The sequence below is a fragment of the Berghia stephanieae genome, chromosome 2, assembly GCF_034508935.2.
Source record: "Berghia stephanieae isolate SIO BIC M18660-M18661 chromosome 2, UCSD_Bste_1.3, whole genome shotgun sequence".
NCBI classification, from domain to species: domain Eukaryota; kingdom Metazoa; phylum Mollusca; class Gastropoda; order Nudibranchia; family Aeolidiidae; genus Berghia; species Berghia stephanieae.
In genome coordinates this window covers 3208958-3218141 of record NC_088361.1, presented here as the reverse complement: position 1 = coordinate 3218141, position 9184 = coordinate 3208958, and the positions used below count along the sequence as shown (strand labels likewise).

General features: G+C 32.3%; 1 pseudogene across 1 annotated transcript in view; it reads left to right on the top strand.

Annotated features, from left to right (window-relative positions):
- The first annotated feature begins 1669 nt into the window (after nucleotides 1-1669).
- LOC144963679 (dynactin subunit 1-like) overlaps nucleotides 1670-9184 on the top strand; it is an 87801-nt pseudogene continuing 80286 nt past the window's right edge. Inside the window, exons 1-10 of the transcript XR_013643663.1 lie at nucleotides 1670-1699; nucleotides 2028-2190; nucleotides 3436-3617; nucleotides 4578-4781; nucleotides 5471-5542; nucleotides 5985-6092; nucleotides 6412-6507; nucleotides 7520-7598; nucleotides 7934-8197; nucleotides 9021-9122. The product of XR_013643663.1 is annotated as a dynactin subunit 1-like (transcript). The remainder of the gene's footprint in view (nucleotides 1700-2027; nucleotides 2191-3435; nucleotides 3618-4577; nucleotides 4782-5470; nucleotides 5543-5984; nucleotides 6093-6411; nucleotides 6508-7519; nucleotides 7599-7933; nucleotides 8198-9020; nucleotides 9123-9184) is intronic.

The following is a 9184-nucleotide window of genomic DNA, read 5'->3' as shown; positions in this document are numbered from 1 at the left end:
GTGTTTTTGGATGTAGAGTTCTTTGTACATGACGTTTCTGGATTTAAGCCATTTTCTCTCATCTTGCCTCTTAGTTAATCCAGTCATTTTTATCACCAAATTATTCCACGGTGCTTGGAGTCTCAATTTCACCACTTTGATTTTTAAGTGAGTGTACTTGTTCATATGTATCAACGATTTTTACATGGAGACTATTTGCTCCATTTTTATTCTTTGGATTATGAAAAACATCTTGTTAAAAAATAATTTGAATGCCTACATTCTTCCTATAATGAGACGTTATAAGTTTCCTTATTTTGTGCCTCAGTTGAAATTAAATGCAGACAATGAGTAAATTATGGTCTGAGAGTCGCTTATCACTGTTAATGATGGGTGAAAAGCGAGACTGTTCACTGTCTGTGATCATGTGATCTATTTTGTGGCCATAGCTATTTGTTGGACCACTTATGTTTTGGGTAAGGTTGTTAGTTTCACTGAGTTTCCGAAACACTTAAGACTTGGACTTGTTTTTGTTGCTGAAATAATCAATGTTAAAATCACCCATAAAGATATGCTTGTTGTTAATAGCTTGAATAGAAAGAAACTCATGAAACTCTGACAAACAATCAATAATTGAGATCTTATTTTATTAGCTTGATGGTGGACAGTATATATAATGAAAAGACTTTTAAAAATTAATGTGATAAAATAGCGAATGCAACATACAGAGTTGCTAAAGTCCTCATGGTGGAATGATATATTATTACAATGCATGTAAATGATTAATCACTAAAGCCTTCAGTAATGGATCACTATATGAATGGTTAAGCCATGTCTTCAAGATGACAAAAATAGTAATTTTATGATCCTTAATTATATTATGATTTATTACAGGACAATCTAATATTTAGTTATCCAATTTTTATGTGATCACTATGTGCAAATTGTTGTTGTTGTTGTGGTTGATGTTGCTTTTACTGCTGTTTTTGTCATTTTTTCCATTGTCGTTGATTCTGTGTTAGTTGTTATGATAACACACAATGAGTTGCATTCTAGCTGTGGCTTAGGATTGTTATTTTACAACTGAAGTTGTTTTTTAGTTTACCAAAATCGATGTGGATGGGGATTCTGGAGGAGCCTTTTATTTCAGCATTCTTCTGTTGTGACTTTTGAAATGAGACAGCAGAGTTGTCAGAATGGTTGTTTTTGATTTTTACTATCGTGTGTCTGTCCGATGTTTTGTCATTGAGGTTGTTCATTACTTATTGTCTGTCACTGTCTGTGACATTTAATAAAGAACACAATTGCAATGAGTGGGGGAGTGGAGTCAAATGATGCCCTGCACACACAGGTATTGGTCTTTGTTCATAGACATCTCCACGCAACATAAAGATCTATTTACTGGTAGATGTGTATACACAGTTATAAAATAGTGATTAAAGGTGATCGGTGCAACAGTGCTCCAGCTAAAAATGTTGATAAGTACAAGTCATTAATACGGACTGTCCGTAATTGTTACGGAAGTGTAAGGACAATTACGGACTTACGGAAATAGAAGAAATATTACTGATACAAATGGTTGCAACGTTAAATTAAAAAAAATATATTTTTTTTTCATTATTTACCGCATGCTACAATAAAAAATCTCAATGCCTCGTTGGCTGGCGACGAGTGACGTCATAGACTCGACATGGAAACTTTACCCTCATCGGTAGACACAGTAGAGTGTTGAACTTAGGTCATCAATAAGCATATTTTACATATATACGAGGGTGTATCTATCATTATTTTTGTTTGCTTTAGTATTACTGAAATTTGACCATTAATTACTGATGAATTTTGTATTTCTTACTGAATTTGAAATTTTCAAGTGGGCAGGTATGACAAGTGATGAAAATACTGGTATTGATAAGAATCCATTTTAAAAATGTGAATTATTGATAAAATTTCTTGAAATGTAATGTTGTCTCTATCTTATCTTTAAAATCTTTTATGACATAATTTTTAAAAAAAATAAAAAACCCACAAAAAACCCCAAAACAAACCAGATCACACTCTTGCCCGATGAAAACAAAAATGAGGCATCATCAACCCCTAGTGTCCCATCACCAAGACCCAGTAACCTGAAGCCACCTGGGAGCAGAAGCACACCAAGCACTGGGATTCCAAAAAAGTCTGGGCTTAAGGCTCCAGGTTCCTCTATGACTCAAAGTAATTATTATTTTACAGCACTCATTTCTTTGTTTACAAGCTATTCTTGAGCAAGATTGCTATTGCTCGATTTTGCAAAGGTCTAAACTTAGATCTGTTTCTTATAGCCTCTAATGCTGTTTTCTCATTGTAATGTTATTCATATTTTTGATGTATTTCTTGTGTTTTTATTAGACAGATTATCTTGAGCGTTGAGCTTTGAGTTTTAAAAAAATATAGCGCAGTATCCACTTAACGTGCTTAAAGAGCTTTAAAAAGGGTCCCTGAACAACAGCAACATGTAGCGAGAGAACGAGACATGTCGCGTAGTAGGTGATATTACAATTTTTTTCAGACAGAAACGACACTGTTAACGGCCAGGTACTCATTTTACACCTGAGTATGGTGAGATAATGTGAGTAAAGAGCCTTTTCCAAGGACTCAACTACGTGCCGAGCGAGGCTCGAACCCAAGATTTTCTGATCCGAAAGCGAGTGTCATACCACAAGACCACATAGTTGCACAATGAATTAGGGTAGTCTTGATTAGGACACTGAGAGCATTGCTGTTTTTATTATTTTTAAAGAGCCTGTGACCCAAGAATGCCATATGTGATAGTAATTCGAATCATGATCTCTTGATTGTCCTATCATCTTTCTTCTCTTGGGCACATGCTGGGCTTCTCTTCAAGTCTCTCCTTTCCTTGAACTACTCCTTCTTGTTTCAACATTTTGCAGGTGGGTGCTTGCACCCCAAAGAGTAAAGCATGCTCTGAATGTCTGCTCTGCATGATGCATACTACCTTTCTTTGCTGGGCAGATATAAACTATACATTTTGCATGTGCTTTCCAACCTAATTTTTCTTTCCTTAGGCACTAATATGAATTACAAGTATTTAAGCTTTTCCTAAAAAGGAACAAATGTTTTGGTTTGTTGCATAACTTAGTTATTTTTTATAATTTACTTAGTTTAATTCAGGTTTTATTTCTATTAAATTGTCTCATAAATTCCGATAGTTTGCATTCTTTACAGAGCATTATCATAATAGTGATGAGCGTAAGATTATAACTCTTTCCTCTCTATTGGTTTCCATACTAACATATATACTTACATCAATTTTCAAAGTATACAAACTCATAAAGATTGCTTTCAGTTGCAGCTTAGGATATTTTTAGGCATGACAATTCCTTGCAAACTAGGAAACAGGTGTTTTTACCCCCATAAAAAAGCTTTCATGTTGTGCAATTTAATCATGACTTCATTTAGGTACTGAGAGTCTGGGTGACTCTTCATCCAAAGGTCAAGCCCCTCCTGACTCCACCCCTTCTAGAGGTACTCGCCTTACTCGAACCAGTAAAGAATCAACACCTTCAGAGGACAAAGAAGTTGCAAAGTCATCTTCTGAACCTGCCCCTAAAGCTCCTCAGACTTTGGCTCCTTCAACGCAGGTATTCATGATATTGTGTTTCTTTCAATATTTTTATTTATAAAAAATATGTTGTGTAACATAAATACCTAATGCTGATTTCTCAAAGACATTTGCAGTTAAGGGGAACATTAGTGAAAATGCTAATTGTTTCTTGAGCATTGCTTTCTCACAATGTGCATTCACAAGTACTCAAATACACCTCTTTAAGCCACCAGGATGAAACTTTTGAAAAATTTCAAAATATTGCACAATATATTGAGGCGACCATCTTGAATTCTGTTAATTCTTGGAATTGCCACAACAGCCTCAATTTTGTTCCCAGAGCTACTAAATTTTATATGTTTCTTTAGGATGGCACTGTCTACAAAGTGACCAAGTAGAATTTTGATATCTTGAAAACTTTTGATTTTAGCCCACGGCTTGTGAGTGAAAATGAATAATAGCATTGCAAAACTAAATTTTGCCAACAATTGGGAAAGCTTAGGCCCATATATTAAGAACAAAATAACATATCAAACATTCCTTTGGTCACTTTGTAAATACACATGCTTTTATTATTTTCTGCAAGTTTCAAATCTGTCGATTTAAATTTCTAGAAAAAAATAAATGTTCCTGTGAATTGATTTATCAAAATTTCAAAGACAAGATAAACAATCACGACATGCATACCTTGTGTTTTAAAACGACGAAAAACACAAAAAAAAAAATAAAGAAAAAGATTTCAATGAGATAAAAATTCTTATAGAATGATTAATGAGATATTAGATTAACAAAAAATGCCCTTTTCCCAAAAAGAGGGAAAACATCAATTTTCGGAAATTTTTTATTACGGTTTCCCCTTAACTGTCTAAGATTCAGACTCTTTATCTAGTGTCATTTACTTTTGTCAAACAATCTATGATTTGTCCATATATTTTGTGATTTGAAAAAAAATAATTGTTCTGATAACTAATCCTTTGATTTATTTAAAAAAAACCAGATGAGTTTAAGCCAGCTAAGTATGTCAAGTTCCCAGTCTTCCATTGATGAGCGACTAACAAATGTGCAGCAACAGCAAGAAATCGAAGGCTTGAGGATTGAAGTCAAAGATCTCAATGAAAAACTGGAGACACTTAAAATAAAAAGAGCTGAGGACAAAGTTAAGCTCAAGGAGTACGAGAAGACTAAGATACAACTGCAGCAGGTTAGTGATTTCCTTATTTAACCATCCCAGGGATTTTAAAAAACTGGTTGTGATCTCCTTGGAAGTGTTAAACCACTCATCCTGAGGACTGGAAACATTCCTTGCGTTATTAATCTTCTGGTTTCAGAGTGCTGGCATCTTATTTTTTAGTTTAAATATATGCTTGTTGTCAATAAAGATAATCCATCCTCTCTCTTTTACACCCCGTAATCCTAAGAATCTGCCTATACATCCTGCTACTAAAATAGTTATGCCACCTTATGATTCAATATGTAACATATCCATTATCAGTCTTCCGAAATGCATACATACATTTGTTACTGGAAGAGTAGAAGGTGTGACGTCACAACTTTTTTACACTATATTGCCCAATTAATGACTCCATAATTGTATTAAAATATGTGTGTGTGTGTGTGTGTGTGTGTGTGGGTTGGGGGGTGGTTGGGGGGGAATGGCACAGCGTATTTGATCATAAATGATGAAAGAGTTTTTAATTCAAGCTTGGATTATTGAAGATTATTGATTGGAGATGAGAGATGAGTTAAGTTTATCTGTTTTACTTGATTTATTTGTTTATAAATTCATTCATTCATTCACTCATTCATTCAATCATTTATTAATTATTTAATTCATTCATTCATTTATCTATTTACTTATTTGTTTATCTGATTTATTTGCTTGCATCTCAGTTACAAGAGTATAAAACAAAGATGCAAGAGACTCATGCTGATCTCCAAAGACAGCTACAGGCTTCCAAAAAGGTGATTATTATTATTACCATTATTATTATTATTATTATTATTATTATTATTATTATTATTATTATTATTATTATATTATTATTATTATTATTATATTATTATTATTATTATTATTATATATTATTATTATTATTATTATTATTATTATTATTATTACTATTAAAATCATCATCATCATCATCATCATTGCTTTTAGAAATGACTCACCGTCAAATTAACCCAACTGCTGCTGATAGAAGGAATTGATCCAAATCTTTAAGAATTATTATACCCTTATTGTCCCATTTGAAATGTTTTTTAAAACTTTTCTAATCATGATTGAATATATTATAGTATATATATTATATATATATATATATATATATATCTATATATATATATATATATATATATATATATATATATATATATATATATTTTTTTTTTTTTCTCTCGACAAAAGGCTTTCTCTGAGTTAGAACAAGAGTTTGAACAATACAAAGAAGAAATGGCAGATATCACAGAAACTGTTGAAATGGCTACCCTTGATAAAGAGATGGCTGAAGAAAAGGTGAGATTAGGTCCCCAGTTGTGTCCTGGCATTTGGAAGTATGAAAGAAAAGAAAAAAGAGAGAGAAAGAGTATCTCTATTTTCATTGAATTAAGAATGCAAGCATTTTAAATTTATGTATGGAATAAAAACCATTATTATAATTAACCAAAAAAAGAAATTAAAAAAAAAGAAAATTAAGTAATTTAATATATCGATGATGGCAGATCCAACATCTGAAGTTCAGATTTTCATGATCGGCGGATTAAAACCCTGAAATCTACATACGAGCTTTGCCATTTTAGTTCTTGTCACATTTGCTTTTCTATTCTAACTCTAGTCTGAAGGTCTGCAGCAGGAGATTACAACGATGAAAGAAAAGGTTGAAGAACTTACGTGGATTTGGAACTTCTAAGGGGAGAGATATCTGATAAAGGTAGGCATATTTTGTATGCATCTTATTTATAAAAGAAAAAATACTTTTTCTATAGTAGTATTACTTGTCTTGGTTTTTATTAGAAGAAAGATTAAAATATCTAGGCCTTCTTGCATTCAAATATAGAATAAAGAGAGGTGGTTTAATTCAATTATATAAATAAGTTCATGGTCTTGATATCATAAAATACAATGTTTTTTTTTTTGTTTTTTTTTGAAAATTCTCTCCAATTACATCCACTTATGTAGCTGATCTCAAGATTATTTAGTCAAGGTACTTTACTTGAATTAGGAAGAATCCATTTATATTCCGTACTGCCAAAACCGGAAACAGTTTAAAATTTGAAATAAAAATGTGAATAATAATTAACTAATATAAGAATGCTCTTGGCAGGGACTTAATGGTTTGAAAATGTATACAATTGAGCTTTTGTATTACTTCAATAACATGAATGTATGTTTTTGTTTTCTTCTTTGGCTTTATTTAATTTCTTTCTTTAATATATTTTGTCTCAAACTACTTTACTGCAATATGTTATGTACAATGCTATTGTTACTTGACGGCATTTCATGAGAATTTGGTCCATTTTAAAGCTCTATAATTGATATGATGAAAATGTTGCTGCTTCAAGCTCAGAGGAAAAAAGAACTATAAGTACCGAAATGTAAGCTTCAATTTATTAAACGAAGACGGGTACTCTGGATGTTTCTAGTATTTCATTTATTGTGTTTTGTTGATAAAGGGGAAACAGGAAACGTCCACAGTATCTGTCTTTGTTTAATAAATTGAAGCTTACATTTCAATACTTATCGTTAAAATTGATATGAGATATCATCATAGAATTTTCATTAATTATAACCCAAAAATTCATTTTGTGTTATTCAAAAAAGTAATTTGTTTTTTTTAAAGGAGGGTTTGTAATCTATAGCTATTTTTATTTTTGTAATACCCTTTTACACTATTTCATCTGGGCCCTTCAATCATTCATTGTATATTATTTTCATCGATGTAGGAACTGAAGGTGTTGCTGCTACCTTTGAAATGAAGCAGATGGAGCAACAAAATGAAAGAATGAAAGAAGGACTTGTTAAGTAAGTTGTTGAAGACTTGTGGAGGATTAAGCTTAGTTGTTGTTGTTATTGTTTGTTTTATTTATTTATTTATATTTTTTTTGCATCAATTCTTTTCTTTTTTTTTTTTTTTTAATACGAATGAAATCATAAGACCAATCTCCTTAACTGACCTGAAATATTGAAATCAATTTGTCGTAAAGTATTTCCTACTTTTTGTTGTGAAGACAGAGAAGGGCGAAAGCAGAAAGTTATTTCACTCTCCCAGTCAAAATAGCCAGTAGAGCTGACAGGCCCTTCTACATTTTCAAATTATTTGTCATTTGAAAATGTGCTTTAACACAATTATTTTTCAGACTTCGTGACATGCTGAATGCAGAAAAGCAGGACCGTCAACGGACTGAAAAGCAAAATGAAAAGTTGGAAAGTGAAGCTGGTGGTCTCCGTAAAGACAAAGAACGACTTCAAAGTCAGGTTTCAACTTGGAGAAAGAGACTATTGACCTTAAAGAACAAGTGGATGCAGCTTTGGGAGCTGAGGAGATGGTGGAACAATTAACAGAGAAAAACCTGGAGCTGGAGGACAAGATGAGGGAGCTTATGGAAGAAAAAGATGATTTGGTCAGTTACCACTTTTTTAAAAGATTTATTTTTTCTTAATGATGCGTCAGAAATTTGTTTTAAGACCCCCCTCCCCCCCCCCTCCCTCTCTCTCTCTCTCTCTCTCTCTCTCTCTCTCTCTCTCTCTTGTCCTTTATATCTATACTATGGCACTGTCCTTTAAGTACTGTAATATTTTTTGTTTTCTTCACATTAATGACAGTGACTATTAGAGTGTGTCACTCTTGGGAGGTGTCCTGTATATCTCTGTCGGGTAGGGCTTTTTTGATTTGTGTCAGACTAGACTATACACACAAATAGATTGATTGATTGTACTAATAATTTCTGCTTTCTGTTCGAACTTTTCTTTTTCTTGGGTGCTATATTCTGGATCTTGAGTATCCCAAAATGTTTCTAAAAAAAGTATTATCTGTAATAATGCGCTGTTTTTTTTTCTTTTTTTTTTTTCATACCAAGACTTTTGCAGACTAATCCCCTGCTTCTTCTTACCCCCCCCCCCCCCCCCAAAAAAAAAAAAAAAAAACAAACAAAAAAAACAAAAACAAATAAATTTACAAATCACCTTTTTGTTGGGGATAAGAAAAAGGGATACATAAAAGATACTGCTATAGATTGACCATCTAGTCTACTAGACTATTTATATGTTTGTCAAAAGTAAGTTAAATGGAAACTTTTATTCTTACCATTGAAATATAATTGCACACTGTAAAAATCATATACTCATCACCCATATTTGATTACCTAAATAATGCTAATCATAATTGGTAATCATCAAACTTTGCACACAAATGAATTTTACTCACTCTATAAATTTGGATTGCAGGAGGCGTTGAATGATATGAACGAAGAACTTCAGGAAAATGCAAGAACAACTGAGTTGGAACTAAGAGAGGAAGTAGATATGAAGAACATTAAGGTGTTAGAGGTATGCATGTCATTTATATAATTAATGCTTAATATTTGTACCTATTATGATAAACAAAGCAA